We start from the raw sequence: 17,469 nt of genomic DNA on the forward strand, positions 1-17,469 counted from the left end.
GAATTGATCCCAACATGCGGCTTCCGCTGGTCCAAGCACTATTTCCTTCCAGCTGGGCACAAAGCTGTTTCTTTGTTCGGCTGGCCAACTTGCCTTTCTGTTCTAGCCTCCCATTCAGGTAAGTAACCATCCCCCTTACTGGCAAGGAAGTATATGGCTGTGTCCTATGTGGAATATTGCGGAGTGACTGACAATTAGCACCACTCGAGATTTTGTCTGGATAGAATCGCTATGTGTATATTTGTGTATCTATATGTGTGTGTTAATCTTCAAGGGTAAATGAACCTAATAAAAGTTTCCAATACTTTCAAAATGTGGCTGCCAGCAACCCCCACAAAGATATCAGGATTCACATCTTTCTTATGACAAACTACATTGACAGAATGGTCAAGATGAGAGGAAAAAAAGACCAGCGATATCTGCTGAGTATGAGGACAGTTGCAGAAGGTGTTTACGTGATGGGAGGAAAAACAAGAACAACGACAACATCCTCTAAAACACCAAGCAAATGCAGTGCTTTAACGTGCTGGTATGCGCATGCTACTGGGGCTGGGACCTTGATCTTGGGAGGAGCGGTGGTCCGCATGTTGATTATTATTATTATTATCATTAACTAGGCCGGGGGCAGGCAATGTCTGTCCTGGAGAGCCACAGTGGCTGCAGGTTTTCATTCCAACCAATTGCTTAATTAGAAACCAATCCTTGCCAGTCTCAGACCTTATTTAATTTTATGGCTTGTAAGTCTGTGCAATGTAAGGCTCTTATATTGTAGACTTTTTCCTTTCCAAGGATATCATCCAAATGATTTGAAGCCTAACATGGATAATATTCAGTCTGTCACATTTTTCTATTAAGTGTTTTATTAAATCAAACAGTGCATGATGAACACACACAGAATTAATTGGAACAAAACTAGCTGGAGAACTGCTGGCTGCTTTGCCTTTTACATCTTATTGTTAATAAGGAGCCATTAAAACACTGAATGCAGTAGTTTAGGATTGAAATCAGCAATTAAGGGTGGAGAACCTTAATAAGTGAGACCACTAAAATGCATCAAAATGTCACTTAAGCAATAAGCTCATCATCAGCAATAACTGACTTCTCATTAAGAAACTGGGCTGGAACAAAAACCTGTAGCCACTGCGGCTCTCCAGGACTGACATTGCCTACCCCTGAATTGGCCTACATTTATGAAGGAAACAAATTACCATTAAATACTATTGAAGTCCAAATCTTTGGGTTGCCCTCTGGATTGCAGCAACCCTCCCAGTTACCAGTTTTTCCAAACTTCAGCTCACCACCATGACATACTTGAAGTCATCTATGACACAACCACCTTGGCAAGCAGTGTGTCGTAGTGGATAAGGCTTTGGGCTTCAAACCCTAAGCTTATGGGTTCAAATATCACTACTGACACTGTGTGACCATAAGGTCAGGTAAGTCATTTGACCTGCATGTGCTCCAAATGGAAAACCGATTGTACCATAAATGTTGTACGTCGCCCCAGATAAAGGCGTCACCCAAATAAGTAAATGTAAACATATAAGGAGCTTGATTATCATCTGCAGCCGCTCAGACTTTACACAGAATGGGTGATGACCTCATAGATGACTTTGCCTCCAAAAAATGTAGACATGTGTTGCTACAAATAAGCAGAATGAAGAAACCCCTAAACATTCACTTTCAAGCTTTGATTATTTAAAACTGTATTTGATATTAACATTATAGTTAAATTTTTGATGTATACATTTTTGTTTGATTATTACTTAGTTAAATATATTATGATCAAATTAAATCTGTTATAAAAATACTAAGTAGATTCTGTTTAGCGCCCCAGTTTTTGCTAGTGGCGGCAATGCTCTTCGTGTTTGTTCCGCTAAGGCGGCACACGCTTGAAGAAAATCCGCGATATTACGTCATCGCCTCGACGTGCAGTTTGTCCCTTCCCGACATCCGTAGCCAAGCATCTCCATCTTTGTGTATTCCACTGTGGAAGTATCTATTTATCAGTAACTACTGGATTATAGGAATAACTACAAAAAGGAAGAACTCGTGGTGAAATCTCAGGTCAGTCCATTACGCGATCACGTTATATATGCAAAGAGTTTGAGCGGGGAACGGTTTAGCTGTTAAAGGTTTAGCTTTATAAGACTTGAAAGCATAAAGAGAAGGCCGGCTGTCTGTCAACGTCAACATTTACCGGTAGCTCACGCCTGTTATGTCAGGTTTTTTTGGACTTTGCGTTTGTACTTCGTTGAAAGTCGCACGCAGTTGTGGTTGTAACGCGTTTTCACCCATTTGTGCGGAATGTGAAGGTCTTTTGTGTAGCAGCGGTGTCCTGGTCAATAGGGTGGAGTTGGGTGGGGCAACATTAGGAGCTGATGAATAAATAAAAACGCAGGACGTCTCTCACACGCCACATGGATCCTACTGCATTCCATAAAAGAGAAAACGGTGCTTTGAGTGTGCGATGTAACTGCGCTCAGTATTAGGAGTCGTCACTGTTCCTATCCCGTTATTCTGGGGCTGTATCCGCACTGGCCAACTGGCACTTGGACAAGCGTGTGGACTGGGAGCCGCCGAGACTGACCTTACTTACTCCTCCACATTACTGTTTTTCAGGTTTCCTTTATACTGCTGAGTCACAGTGTAAGCAGAGTTCATAACAAGAACTATAGGTGTGACTCGGTATGAGTTCTCATGATTTTCATAAAGGTACCACATAAAAGGCCTTTGATCAGCCTATAAGGGGCAATGGAAGGAAAATTGGTGTAAAAAGAAAGGGCGAGCAGTTGGGATGCGATTTTGTTCCCCACGAATTTGGATATGTGTGAAGTGGGGACCTTCAGTGATGAGGGTTGGAGGTGCAACCTTTTTAATTACCGGTCCAAGATCAGTAGTTCCTAACCTTTTTACAGCCAAGGAACGCTTTTCCAACTACTAAGTTACTGACCACCACCATATATTTGAAATTGCAATGCCATAAACCCTACATTGTTTTTGTTCAATGGATGTTTTCATTCAGTAGAACAAAGGAGAGAATTTAAACAGTAGTGAATGCCATTATGAACAATGCTGCACATTCTCTCCATGACACACTAATACTGAGGACTTCCAGCCAATGAATTATTCAGCATAAGTGTGTCAAGAAATGTTACTAGGGCTCCTGCATCGGGTTGTAAAAACAGCAGAGGCCATTATTGGGACTGAACTGCCATCACTCAAACTCTCATATAAGACTCGCTGTGTGAGAAGGGCCAAAAACATCCTGGAAATTCTTTGTTTGAGCTCCTCCCATCAGGAAGACGCTTTTGGTCAATCCCTGTACGCACAAACAGACTAAAAAAGAGCTTTTTCCCATCTGCCATAAACTTTCTGAACTCTGAATCTCCTCAGTCTGAGATCATTTTTAATTGAATGTGTGCAATAAGCTATATTGATAATGTGCAATATACTAATGTAATACAATATAGAATATGTAATGTACTATTCATTAACAGGTGCAATAACAATGTATGCTACTGTACTTTGACCAATAATAATTTGCTCTGGTTGCTTGATCACTTAACACTGCATACAACATATTTGGAATTATTTGACTTTTCCTTAAATGCACCTTGGGACTGTCACAAAAAGTAATTTCGTTGTGTTACAGAATGACAATAAAGTACTTGAACTTTATACCATCAACAATATGCAAACATGATGCCTCACTGGGACTGTAACTGCCAAGTCAGAAGTTTTCTTTCTTTTTAGTCATTCTGATCTATCTATCTATCTATCTATCTATCTATCTATCTATCTATCTATCTATCTATCATATAGTGCCTTTCATATCTATCTATCTATCTATCTATCTATCTATCTATCTATCTATCTATCTATCTATCGAGGTTTTAATGTAATTTACTGATATTCAGTAACACAAGTTGTTAATCAGTTGCACCATAGATGTACAGTACTGTATAACTGTGCGGAGAATATTTATAAACAGTGTGGGAGAGTTTATAAGGGCTTAAAATATATAAAAATAACCATACAAACATATGGTTTCTACTTCGTGTATTTTCACCTATTGCGGGGGGTCTGGAACGCAACCCCCGCGATCGAGGAGGGATTACTCTATATGCTTTATTTGTCCCCAAGAGGAAGTTAAAACATTACAGAAGCTCCAAAGTAGAACATTAATGTGTGTAATGTAACTATATATTAACTGATCAGCTACAACATTCAAATCAGTAAGAAGTGAAGTGAATAACATCGATTATCTCATTATAATGGCACCTGTCAAGGGCTGGGACACATTAGACACCAAGTGATTGAAGGTGTTGTGTTGGAAGCAGGAAAAATGGGCAAGCATAAGGATCAGAGCAACTTCTGAAGGGAAAGATGTGATGACTGGACGACTGGGTCAGATCATCTCCAGAATGACAGGTCTTGTGGTGTGTTCCCGTTATGCAGTGCTTAGTACCTACCAAAAGTGGTCCTAGGAAGGACAACCAGTGAACTGGCAACAGGGTCATGGGCTCCCAAGGCTTATTGATGCATGTGGGGAGCTAAGGCTAACCTGTCTGGGTCGATCCCACAACCAAGCAACCATAGTGCAAATTGCTGAAAAACGTAATACTGGCCATTAAGAAAGATGTCATGATGCAAGTGCATCACAGCTTCCTGTGTATGGGGCTGAGTAGCTGCAGACCCATTGGAGTGCTTATGCTGACCCCTGTCCACTGCCAAAAGTACCTACAGTGGCACATGAGTATCATAACTGGACCATGGAGCAATTGAAGAAGGTGGCCTGGTCTGATGTATCGTGAATGTTTTTGATTATGGGGACTGTCAGGTGTGTGTGTTTGTGTTGTTTACCTGGGGAAGTGATGGATGCAGGATGCCCTATGAGAAAAAGGCAAGCCGGCGGAGTCAATATAATGCTGTGGACAATGTTGTGCAGGGAAACCTTGGGTCCTGGCATTCACATGGGTGTTGCTTTGACACCTACCTAAAGATTGTTGCAGACCACGTACACCCCTTCATGGAAATGGTATTCCCTGATGGTAATGGCCTCTTTCTGTAGGAAAATGCACCCTGCCACACCAAAAGAATTGCTTAGGAATGGTTTAAGGAACATGACAAAGAGTTCAAGGTGTTGACTTGAGCTCCAAATTCCCCAGATCTCAATCCAATTGAGCATCTGTGGGATGTGTTGGAAAAACAAGACCAGTTCATGGAGGCAACACCTAGCAGCTTGCAGGACTTAGAGAATCTGCTGCTAATGTCGTGGTGCAGATACCACAGGACACCTTCAGTGGTCTAGTGGAGTCCACGCCTCAACGGGTCAAAGCTGTTTTGACGACATGAGGGGGGACCTGCACAGGTTGTTCTAATATTGTATGCATGTGTGACCTGGCCAGATGTACCACAGGTTTACATTTAAATGTATTAAAATGTGAATTTGAACAGGTCCAGCTTGCGGTGCCCACAGTAAGAACATGTTGTTAGAAATCTAGTCTGTCCAAAGTTGCCTGACTGAAGACACCAGCATTTAGAATGATTTATCTTTAGAGTGTTTGTGATGGAGTGAATCATTTCTGTTGCTGAACAGAGAAAAATACATTCCTCATTCACAAGTTTGGATGTATTGATTTTTAGAATTGCAGTATGAAATAAAATTGCAACAAAAGTCACTGGAAAGGAAAAGAAAAAAAAAAAACAATTTTCTCCATGCGTACCTGCTCTTATCGCAGTAGCATTCTGCACTTCTTTGGAACAGGAGCATCAGACTGCTGGCTTTCTTTCCACAAAATAAAAGGAACTCACATACGATTTCTTTCTGGCTTTTTCTTTTTCAATGCAGCCATCCTTAGATATGGGTGAATATAATGAAGACGCATGTTGTCCTGATATTGGTCTTTTTTTATTATTTTTTTTTGTTACTATTATTTTTGGCCACCTTTATGGGTGCAAATGGTTTCGGATGCTTCACCACACTTTGCTGCTCTGTGCTGCTCCGTCTGAACTGGGAATAGCTTGAACTAGAAATGCAAACACCTGATTAAAACAACAACAACAACAGGCTCTTCTCATTTTAATATGGGTGGTGACGTTTAAGCTCTAATCACAAAACTGAAAAGATTAAATTCCAAGGGTGTAGAGGATGCTGCAGAGCCTATTGGTCTATCCCCTCGGGTGCAAACAGGCTGGCAGCACCCAGCATGAATACAATTTCACAGACTACAAGAAGCAAAATTTTCAAGGTAAGAAATTACATTAAGCATATGATAGAAAACTGGAAAAGCATTGTTTAAGAAGATAAACCTGTGGGTTGTTATACACATTTTTCTGATGAATTAAATTACCAAGGGAAGCCTATTCCTTGTTTTGCAAAGCAAAATAAATAAGGGCTCAATGGCCCTTAATACAGAAATGGTGCTGACGCTGTACATGTGACAGTATCATCACTACTGCTTTACCATTCGGCAAGATGCAAACTGTTTAAAGCCAATTGTTGCATAAATATTGAGAATCCTTTAATCGGAGGTCAGTACAGCACTGTGCATATTCAGTAACGCCTACAAATTCTAATTTTAAATGTGCAAATTTCCTGCACTTATTTTTTTTGGTAAGCACTCTTTCTTAATTGTTTCAAGAATAGTCAACATGATTTTTTAAAATAAATATTTTATAATTAGGCCAAATTTGTTACTTGATGGGGCGGCACGGTGGCGCTGTAAGGAGAACTGGGTTCGCTTCCCGTGTCCTCCCCGTGTGGAGTTTGCATGTTCTCCCTGTGTCTGCGTGGGTTTCTTCCGGGTGTTCCGGTTTCCTCCCACAGTCCAAAGTCATGCAGGTTAGGTGCATTGGTGGTCCTAAATTGTCCCTAGTGTGTGTGCCTGTAGTGTGGATGTGTGTGTGTGTGCCCTGCTCGGGATTTGTTCCAGCCTTACGCCCTGTGCCTGGCTGGGATTGGCTCCAGCAGACCCCATGACCCTGTGTTAGGATATAGCGGGTTGGATAATGACTGACTGACTGACTTGTTACTTGATGTATTTTTTTTTTTCTTTCCATTTTATACATTTTGTCATGGTTTTATACATAAGATATCACCTTTCTGTTGCCATTGCTATTGACAGGAAACTTGCAAAATTTGGCAATCATTTGTTTACCGGAATTGCATAAGTGCACAGCAGGAGTCGAGGATGGGGTGTGCAATGTCGTGTTACTGCTCTTTAGAAGAAACTTGACTAGCCTTTTCTAAACCAACGACTTAAAAACAGGCTAAAATATATTTTTCTGCGCCAGCAATTCAGGAACTTGGAATGTTCAATGAATTCATATTCATTTAGTGAATTTGTATTCAAATTTGTTCTTTTTTATTTGATAAAGCGACTGCTGCCAATTCTGTGTTGGCTGTGTTGAGAAATTTAAAGAAACACATAGTCATCGGTTGCTTGCTGACTGCCTTTAAACCTGAATCTGAAAAAGAAAAATCAGTGACGCACCCAAACAGATTGCCAACACTAACTTGAGCATTTTGAAAATCGGTTCTAGAAGGCTGCCACATCTCTAACTCTGAAAAGAAGGACATTTTGGCAGAAAAATTAGGAATTTCCCTAGTATACCGCAATTCACTTTTAAATGCTCTAACGGTCTTTTGAAAATATATGTTTAGAAAAGCAAATATGTTCACTGGCAGCCTAATAGTCATAGTTTTTCTCAAGCTCATTTCAGTTCAGAGGAATAGGGAGCAAGTAGTGGTAGTACTGGGCACAATATAGAAAAAGGGTCCAATCAGGAACACACCCACACTGGAACCATTTAACCAAACTGGAGCACCCAGAAGATAAACATCCACAGGGAGAACATTCACACTTGACACAGGTGCTGGATTTGAACTGACTACTGCAAGCAGGATCTGTACAGTGGCAGTGCTAGTAGTCAGTGTGCACTACTGTGGCACCAGAGCGAAAAAATATGCTATTATTTTAGCAAACAGCAAACATCTCTTTCTTAAATTAGCAATGTTCACACTTCCAGCTTAATGCTGAGTGTGTAACTGTCTTAAGCCTGCAGAAAATTATACTAATATAATAATAATAATAATATTTTCTTAGCATATTTTATTTTCTCTTCTCTAAAAAATTTGAATTATTCTACAGGTGCAGTTTTTCTTTGGGAAGTCTGTTTTTTTGGCCAAATATGAGTGGAAATTATATATATTTTGCATGTAGTAAAGTTACAATAGCTGAAATAACAAACCTATCCACCAGTCTTTCAAATATATTACTCAAAATTGTATAAACTACTGTAGACATATAAAAGAATAAGTGACATTAAAAAAGTCCTGAAATATTAATATCAATGTACTTTTTAAACCGTGGCATTTTGACCTCTCTAAACACAATCCTCGAATCTGAAATCCATCCCCTCTTTTGTTAAATTTAAGGGAAGGATTTTCCACCCAATTTCAAAAACGAATCTCGATATATATGTTACCGGCAATGTATGAAAGGCAGGCATTGTATAGAATGCCTAGGCAATATATAGAATGCTGAAAATTGGACGTCAAAGTATGAAACGATTAATACAGCCATATGAAAAAGTTTGGGAACCCCTCTCAGCCTGCGTAATAATTTACTCTACTTTCAACAAAAAAGATAACCGTGGTATGTCTTTCATTTCCTAGGAACATCTGAGTACTGCGGTGTTTTCCGAACAAAGATTTTTAGTGAAGCAGTATTTAGTTGTATGAAATTAAATCAAATTTGAAAAACTGGCTGTGCACAAATGTGGGTCCCCTTGTAATTTTGCTAATTTGAATGCCTGTCACTGCTCAATGCTGATTACTTGCAACACCACATTGGTTGGATGAGCTCGTTAAGAACTTCATAGACAGGTGTGTCCAATCATGAGTGGTCAAAGGTATTTAAGGTGGTCAATTGCAAGTTGTGCTTACCTTTGACTCTCCTTTGAAGAGTGACAGACAGCATGGGATCCTCAAAGCAACTCTCAAAAGATCTGAAAACAAAGATTGTTGAGTCTGATGGTGTAGGGGAAGGCTACAAAAAGCGATCTCAGAGGTTTAAACTGTCAGTTTCAACTGTAAGGAATGGAATCAGGAAATGGAAGGCCACAGGCACAGTGGCTGTTAAACCCATAAGGTCTGGCAGGCCAAGAAAAATACAGGAGTGGCATATGAGCAGGATTGTGAGAATGGTGACAGACAACCACAGATTACCTCCAAAGACCTGCAAGAACATCTCGCTGCAGATGGTGTATCTGTACATCGTTCTACAATTCAGCGCAATTTACACAAAGAACATCTGTATGGCAGGGTGATGAGAAAGAAGCCCTTTCTGAACTCACACCACAAACAGAATCACTTGTTGCATGCAAATGCTCATTTAGACAAACCAGATTCATTTTGGAACAAAGTGCTTTGGACTGATGAGACAAAATTGAATGATTTGGTCAAAACAAAAAGCGCTTTGCATGGCATATGACAAACACGGCATTCCAAGAAAAACACCTGCTATCTCCTGTCAAATTTGGTGGCGGTTCCATCGTGTTGTGGGGCTGTGTGGCTAGTTCAGGGACTGGGGTCCTTGTTAAAGTTGAGGGTTGGATGAATTCAACCAAATATCAACAAATTCTTCAGGATAATGTTCAAACATCAGTCACAAAGTTGAAGTTACGCAGGGGTTGGATATTCCAAGAAGGCAATGACCCAAAACACAGTTCGAAATCTACAAAGGCATTCATGCAGAAGTACAATGTTCTGGAATGGCCGTCACTGTCCCCTGACTTGAATATCATCGAAAATCTATGGGATTATTTGAAGCAGGCTGTCCATGCTTGACAGCCATCAAATTGAGCTGGAGAGATTTCGTATGAAGAATGGCCAAAAATACCTCCATCCAGAATCCAGACACTCATCAAAGGCTATAGGAGGACAGCGTCGAGAGGCGTCTGTTAGATTAGCAAAAGGAGGCTCAACTAAGTATTGCTGTCATATCTCTGTTGGGGTGCCCAAATTTATGCACCTGTCTAATTTTGTTATGATGCATATTGCATATTTTCTGTTAGTCCAATAAACTTAATTTCACTGCTGAAATACTACTGTTTCCATAAGGCATGACATATATTAAAAGGAAGTTGCTACTTTGAAAGCTCAGCCAATGAGAAACAAAAGTCCAAAGAATTAAGGAGGGTTCCCGTACGTTTTATTATGACTGTATGTCACACATTTCCTGGGCATTCTATGCAATGTCAAAAGACAAACCGGCAAAGTATAAAATACTCCCACTAATGTTTTTATTCAAAATGCCATTCAAGCCTTCCTTGTTGCAACAAGTAGGTTCATATTATATTTTCTCTTGTTTTCCACAATAAGAAAGTCCTATACTTTATTTTGTTTTTCTTTCATTTTCATATACTGTACATCTTTTTACTAAAAGCCTTTTCACAACTCTCTTTTTAATACTTTGCCTAAATAGCATTTGTCATTCTATATAATGCCTAGTACTGAAAAGTCAAGCAAAATGACACCTTTTATTGACTAACTAAAAAGATTATAATATGCAAGCTTTCGAGGCAGCTCAGGCCCCTTGTTCAGGCAAGGCCCAAAAACGGCAGGCATTCTATATATTGCCTGCCTTTCATACATTGCCGGTAACGTATACATTGAATACATTACTAGGGAGTGCTGCTAATGGTACAGTCGTGTCTCATGTAATGATGTCATATGGTCCCAGCCAGAGTGTTTTTAGCCGATGTCATCATTAAACAAGTTGATGTCCAATTAAGGGGATGGGGGCAGGCCTCTCTTTCTGTCTGATGTCATTTTTGCCACGCTGACTTTGGATATAAGGAGCCGCGTCTGCACTGCCACATTCCGTGCACAGTGAAAACTTGGACATGTCATTTCATTTATTGCGTCTCAATGGAATGGAAACTCTTTCATTAAAGTGCAATGTTGTTAGCTGGAATGTTCTTGACCGAGTCATGACTGTACTACTTTAAGTACCTTCAGATCTCAAATTGATGAAATTTTGCAAATGTTAAGACAAGTAGAGATTGGTAAGGTACACTAGGCTAAGTGGCCTATTTCCTTTCATAACCTTTCCTAAATTTTTAATTTATGTGGTCAAAGCAGTTTAGGCTTGTGTTACAGAGGAATGATACTCACTGTTCTGCCAATATACATAAAACATCAGATTTGTATTCACTATACCAGTGCACGCACCCCAACCTGACCTGACCTGTAATAATGCAAATAGTTATGTTGCTACGTAGAAACCATAACGTCTCTTCTGAGTGTTGGTGGTTTATACTTGAAAGAGAGCATTGCCGCACCCACAACACAACAAACCAACTCAGGATCCAGATTAGGACCCGAGTGCAGCCATGCAACGGGTGACACCTCTGCACCACACAAGTTCAGATGGAATGGAACAGGGTGAGGTTTTTTTATGGTGGCTGAAGTGTCAATTCTGCCACCAACTCCCAGGTTTTTCCCTGCAGGTTGGAGGGCCTACATGCAGGGATGGATGCAGATTAACGTCATACCCAAGATGGTGCAAAAAGTTTCCACTGGTCATTCTCTTAGACTTTATGATGCTACTGTACATGCAGGAATGCATTCGTGGAAAACACTCCGTTCTTTATTTTTCATGATGATGCAAGCTAGAAAATTACTAGATAAGGCACAATTCTGTAAAAATGGTGCTATATAAGCACTGCTATTTGGCCGTGTGCTGCTACACAAATTATTAACACAGGGTGCCGTTCCTGTCACTCTAAATTCCAGCTAGAGGCGCTTCTGTTACCCTCCTGCTTTAAAGTTTAGACCCTTTTGGCACCCGTCTGCTCATTTTTGACCAGTCACAATGACTCCTTTTGAGGTTTGTCACTGAAAAGTTAGCATTTTCTCACTGCTGCTTGTAAGTAGAGCAAACTCAGTGTTGCAAAGGATATCATAGATGAGAAAACCAGCTGATTTACTAGCAAGTAAAGTGAAAATGCCCCTATCTTTTAAAAAAAATCTGTTAATACAAGGAACTGTCTTCAAGCATGTAGTTGTACAGGCACAATTAAAATGCGTAGGCATTTTATTAGGCACATGCATTTTTAATACTAGCATAAGCATAAAGACTGAGCCTGTAGCATTTACATTAATATTTTGGCTTACAATCTTTTTTGCATTTATGTTGTTATCTTAAATCAGCAAAAGTTTTTATTCTGTTTTATTCAGAGGTTTTTGCAAGTCGTGTTTACTTTTGGTTCTGCACCAAATATGCTTTTTTTTAATAAACATGTAAATAATATGTTCAAAGTACTGAAATGAAAATCAGTCACTCTTATTTTAAAAGCATGAAATATATTCTGTGGACATTGTGTGGTTATAGTGAAATGTACTATACAGTTTCAAATTTCCTTTTAGATCAGAATAAGCTGGCTGTTGCTAATATTATGAATAATTGATTGGAAAACTGTATGTACTTTGGTAAACTGATCCACCTCTGGTGTCATGTCATTTTCTAACCTGTTTAATCTAGACCAGGGTCATGGCGGGTGGCTGTCTCAACTAGCATTAAGGGCGCAAGGCAGGAACAAACCAACTCAGGACAGGATGCCAGTCCATTGCAGGGCAAACACACACACACACACACACACACACACACACACGGGGTCCAATTTATGCTGCATATTCACGTAACCTGCATGTCTTTGGACATTGGGAGGAAACTGGAGCTCCTGGAGGAAATCCATGTAGACATGGGGAAAATGTGCAAACTCCACACAGGAAGGACCTGGAATGCAAACCCTGGTCTCCTTACTGTTAGGCAATAGTGCTACCTCTGTGCCACTGTGCTGCCCACATCTCTAGTGTTTACTATTAAAGATTCTCTGTAAAACTAGAAGCATGAAGGTTCAGTTCACTTTAATGACTTGTTGTGTAGTGTTAACAACAACAACAACATTTATTTATATAGCACATTTTCATACAAATGATGTAGCTCGAAGTGCTTTACATGATGAAGAAAGAGAAAAAAGACAAAGTAAGAATTAAAATTAGGGAACACTAATTAACATAGAATAAAAGTAAGGTTCAGTGGTGCTTTGATCAGGTGGTGATGGCGCAGATCAACACCACAGAAAACTGGAAAAAGAACAGAACAGAAAGTAGGGGTTAGGCACTTTAATGAATACTCCACTCAAAAATATGTTTTGTGTTATATACTCCATATAGTTTGTAGTGATCATCAAGAAAAGTTTTTAATGTCATGTTTTCAGGGAGAGTGTAAATAACAAAATTTATTATAGAATAGGCCTTGTGGCTGATGACCGGGACGCCCCGAGTATGGAAGTACTGGGGGACATCCTTAGGTTGTAAGACCATTTATCCCCCGGAATGACAGAGGGAAGCCCCCTTGGCTTGCAGCGGGCCTACGGTTTGTGAGCATAGAACCTCAATCCTCCCGGGGCCCGTGGCCACCACCAGGGCGCACCTGGTCTTTTACAGGGCTCTATTTGTCACCACCTCTGCCACACCCAGAAGTGCCACTGGAAGAAGCTCATTGGGCACCTGGTGCCCTATAAAAGAAGCCAGTCATCACCACTCAATGGCCAGAGTCGGGAGGAATAGGACTAAGCCTGAGGAGGAGTGGAGACGGAAGGAGGGACTGTGTTATGCTTTGTGTCTTGTGTGCTGTGGAAGACGATACCGTGTAAATAAACTGTGTTCTGTGTGGCAATTGCTGTTCTGTCTGTCTGTTTGTGTCGGGGTTAGGGTGCCCTTTGGTATCACAGCCTCTATAGTGACCAACACTGTATAACAGCACATACAATGAAAAATATCTCAGGTTACTCGTGTTTCATAATTCAATTGTGGTATAAGGAACGTTGTGTTTTAGAGTATACAAACAGAGACAGGCTTATGTGCCAAATGTCTTGTTCGTCATATCAAGACAGAATGGAAAATTGGTGAAAAAGCGCCAACACTGTGACTGGACTCTCTATACAGTACCTGGAAATCCTTTGTAAACACCAGCACTATTAGCCAGAAAATTATTGACCATCTGAGTGCAGCAAGCTGTCGATACCTCGAAAATTTGAACCTGCTCTGAAAAATCTTCCCTGAGGTGTGTAGTTTGTCATTTCCAGTGGTTTCTAGTTAATAACAATAACCCTCTCAATCTAGCAGCTTAAGATGATTTGCATTTTTATCATAATTTATGTCATGTGTTTAGGGTTTTCTTGTAGTATTTTGTATTTTAATTCTAGCTAATTTTCTATTATTCTAATTTAAAGGTTTGTCTTTCTTGTATTTATCTGTACTTAGTGTTTCATGTGAATATTATTAATTTCCATTGTCCTGTTGTTCATTCTGAATTTCTGTGAAGCACTTTGAACATGGAACAAGTGATAATATAAATAAAACGAATAATAATTATAAACGTATGATATAAATTATGGTAAAATTGCAAATTATCTTGAGCTCCTAGATTGAGAGGGTCTGAATATCAGCGTAAGTTAAATTCCTTCCTAAGCAAAGGGGTGTTTAGGTGCAGTGGAGCTGAAGGCTCGGTCACCCACAGAGCACAGATTAGACTGCCAGGATCAGTAGACTTTAGTGGGCAAGCAGGAATGTAGTGATAGAGGAAGTTGCTGAAGTACTTCAGTGCAAGGCCATTTCAAGCTTTATAAGTTAGTAATATATTAATATATATAATATATAATAGAAGATTAAGAAGTGACATGATTGAAGTGTTTAAAATTATGAAGGGAATTAGTACAGTGGATCGAGACTTGTATTTTAAAATGAGTTCATCAAGAACGTGGGGACACAGTTGGAAACTTGTTAAGGGTAAATTTCGCACAAACATTAGGAAGTTTTTCTTTACACAAAGAACGATAGACACTTGGAATAAGCTACCAAGTAGTGTGGTAGACAGTAAGACGTTATGGACTTTCAAAACTCGACTTGATGTTTTCTTGGAGGAAACAAATGGATAGGACTGGCGAGCTTTGTTGGGCTGAATGGCCTGTTCTCGCCTAGAGTGTTCTAATGTTCTAATATATATATATATATATATATATATATATATATATATATATAAAAACAAATCCAAATCCTATTATGTGATTGTTGAATTCTGCTCTGTACTTGTAATATTTTTTATTGTCATACTGTATTGAGGATTTGTTCTGTTTTGTGTATCGTATTGTATTGACTCCGTTCTCTTTGACACCCACTGAACGCCCAACCTACCTGGAAAGGGGTCTGTCTTGCCTTTCCTAAAGTTTCTTCCATTTTTTTCCCTACAAGGGTTTTATTTTGGGAGTTTTTTCTTGTCTTCTTAGAGAGTCAAGACTGGGGGGCTGTCAAGAGGCAGGGCCTGTTAATGCCCATTGTGGCACTGCTTGTGTGATTTTGGTCAATACAAAAATAAATTGTACTGTATTGTATATTATCTTCAGTTCGATAAGACACAGAGAGCAGGATGGATGTAATGTGCTCGCTCTTTCAGGTCTGTGAAAGGACTCTTGTAGCAGAGTTTTGTGTTTGTGTCTTAAAAGTATTGTCTGTGTATGGACTTGTGGGTAAACTGTGTGTAGTAAGTGAGCTTGCCTCTTTTAAGAGATTTACCCAGAGTGCTGTGCAGTTCAGCCTGATTGGTAAGTCACTGCAAACAGCAAAGGTGGACAGGAAGAAGCCACGTCTTGTGTTGTGTTTGCTGGGCAGCATGGAGGGAATGAGACTGTGATTTTTGTCGTTTAAAGAGAGGTGAACACCTGCAGTAAAATATATATGAGTAGCACAGTGTTAACAAGCATTTCAATGGAGAAGAGGTACATCTGTGTTAATTACTTTAATTAGCATTACCTCTATGTTATACCTTTATGTTGGGAAAATTATGTTTATCTGGAAAGTAAATACTAATACATTATACTGGTGTCTAGAGAAACTGTCAGAATTTTCAGTTATAGCATGACATGGATTTTAGGCCTTAGCGTCCACTCCTACGTGAAATAGATGGTTATCTACAGATATCAACATTTACATAAAATGTACATTGTATAGATTACAAAAGTGGTGTTTGTATAAGTACATTAACAAATCTAATTAAAAAGTCAATCAAAATAAAGTTTACAGTAAGGCTTACTATACTAGTTTGTGTCTTCCTCTTGAACCATGTGTAGATAGCTGCATGCACTAAAACTGCAAACACATTTGAAATCTTGTCAATTTTCTGTGTTATGAATAATTAAATAGCATTCCATTTGGCACATCTTTAGCTGATTTCAAACACTTGTAAGTAGTGCAGAAATAGCAAACAAAAATATATCATTATACAAAACCTACAGAAAGCCATGGTTTTGGCATAAACTATTCTAGCCGTAACCGCATGTCCTGCTGCCTGCAGAAAGAAGGCTGAAATACTGGCCGGATGCACAGTGCTTACAGCTATAAGCACAAAAGTCAGTCAGTCAGGATATGGCATGTTGGATAATGACTGACTAACACAGGGTCACGGGGGAGGGGGGGGGGAGGGGGTCTGCTGGAGCCAATCCCATCCAGAACAGGGCACAAAGTAGGAACAAACCCTGGGCAGGGCGCCAGCCCACCGCAGGCCACACACACAACACACACCAAGCACACACTAGGGACAATTTAGGATCACCAGTGCACCTAATCTGCATGTCTTTGGACTGTGGGAGGAAACCCACGCAGACACGGGGAGAACATGCAAACTCCACACGGGAATGAGAAAATGCATAAATAACTTGTACAACCCCAATTCCAATGAAGTTGGGATGTTGTGTAAAACGTAAATAAAAACAGAACACAATGATTTGCAAATCCTTTTCAACGTCTATTCAATTGATTACACTACGAAGACAAGATATTGAATGTTCAAACTGATAAACTTTATTGTTGTTTTGCAAATCTTCACTCATTTTGAATTTGATCCCTGCAACACGTTCCAAAATAGCTGGGATGGGGCAGCAAAAGACTGGAAAAGTTGAGGAATGTTCAAAAAACACCTGTTTTGGACATTCCACAGGTGAACAGGTTAATTGGAAACAGGTGTTTGTCATGATTGGGTATAAAATGAGCATCTCTAAAAGGCTCAGTCGTTCACAAGCAAGGATGGGACGAGGTTCACCACTTTGAACAACTGCGTGGGCAAATAGTCCAGCAGTTTAAGAACAACGTTTCTCAACATACAATTGCAAGGAATCTAGGGATTTAATCATCTTTTGTCCATAATATTATCCGAAGATTCAGAGAATCTGGAGAAATCTCTGCACGTAAGCGGTGAGGCCGAATACCAACACTGGATGCCCGTGACCTTTGATCCCTCAGGCGGCACTGCATTAAAAACCAACGTCATTCTGTAAAGGATATTACCACGTGGGCTCAGGAATAACTTCAGAAAACCATTGTCAGTTAACACAGTTTGT

The 17,469-nt window shown here is 39.8% G+C and overlaps 1 protein-coding gene across 5 annotated transcripts in view; it reads left to right on the forward strand.

The window, feature by feature from the left end:
* The first annotated feature begins 1,929 nt into the window (after positions 1-1,929).
* The window catches only part of LOC120531839 (cytoplasmic dynein 1 intermediate chain 2), a 149,394-nt gene continuing 133,854 nt past the window's right edge, over positions 1,930-17,469 (forward strand). The window contains exon 1 of one of the 5 annotated variants that reach the window (XM_039757619.1): positions 1,930-2,067. The gene's annotated coding sequence lies outside the window, so the exon portion shown is untranslated. The remainder of the gene's footprint in view (positions 2,068-17,469) is intronic. The other 4 variants (XM_039757618.1, XM_039757620.1, XM_039757621.1 and 1 more) reach the window with 4 other exon arrangements.

Source organism: Polypterus senegalus, chromosome 6 (genome assembly GCF_016835505.1).
Source record: "Polypterus senegalus isolate Bchr_013 chromosome 6, ASM1683550v1, whole genome shotgun sequence".
Lineage (NCBI taxonomy): Eukaryota > Metazoa > Chordata > Cladistia > Polypteriformes > Polypteridae > Polypterus > Polypterus senegalus.